The sequence below is a fragment of the Galeopterus variegatus genome, unplaced genomic scaffold, assembly GCF_000696425.1.
Source record: "Galeopterus variegatus unplaced genomic scaffold, G_variegatus-3.0.2 Scaffold131, whole genome shotgun sequence".
Taxonomy (NCBI): Eukaryota; Metazoa; Chordata; class Mammalia; order Dermoptera; family Cynocephalidae; genus Galeopterus; species Galeopterus variegatus.
The window spans coordinates 852,823-853,789 of NW_007726242.1; positions in this window are offsets into that span (position 1 = coordinate 852,823).

A 967-nucleotide genomic window follows, 5' to 3' on the forward strand; every position below is an offset into this window, starting at 1 on the left:
CTGGGAGGTGAGCGGCGGAGGGACGGCGGGAGGCTGCGGCGGACCCGGACCCGGGGAGGGGGCGGCGCGCGGGGAACAGGCCGGCGAGACGCTCGGAGGGGCCTTTGGGGGCGCGGGCGGGCACCCCGCGTCTCTCCTGCCCTCCACCAGCCGTCCCGCGACGCTGCCCCTGGACGCGTCAGGTCGGGGACCTAGTCCCCGCCTGCCCGAGGCCCAGCCTCCCCGCTGCTTCCTCCGGGCCCGTCCACAGCGCGTTCCCTGCCCGGTCCCTGCGGCCTTCGGTGAACGCGGGAGAAAACGCATTTCCTCCCCTCAGCGTCAGCGCAGACCGGGCGGCAGCCTTAGTGACCTGCTTTACGGAGGAGTGAGGCGCTCGGGGTCCCCAGCGGCAGAACCAGGACTGGAACCCAGGACTTCGGTTTCTCTGCCTGTTCCCCCTCCTCGCCTTAGGAAAACCACCGTTTTCCTTTGCTGAAAGAGTTATCCCTTAAAATCTGGAAATCGATTCCTGACAGGAGGGAGAGGAATTGTTGGGGAAGAGCTAGAGGTGGAGGAGAGTTGTCACACGGCACGCAGTGACAGGGGAGACTCTGGAGCCCGCTGTGGTTGGAGTGCTGGTGCCAGCCTCACTGGCTGCGAGTTGCCCTGATCTGTACAATGGAGGTGCTAGCAGTGCCTACTGGCGCTGTGGGACTCTGCAGGGTAAGGTGGAGCCTGGCTGTGCTGAGGCTCAGTGCGTCGCTGCTCCTGGTAGTAAAATCCAGTGTCCTTCTCGGGAAAGTCTCTGAGCCAGGAAGAGTTGGGTCCCGGACCAGGATGGCCCCAGCCCTTCTCTGTGGTCTGTCCCCTCCTAGCTTCTCCTGACTTCCCTCTCTGAGGGCACATGGGGTCATTCTCAGGTGCTGTAAGGACTTCAGAGCTGCTGGTTCTGAGGGGTGGAAAGCAGAAGGGGCTTCCTCCTGTCTCT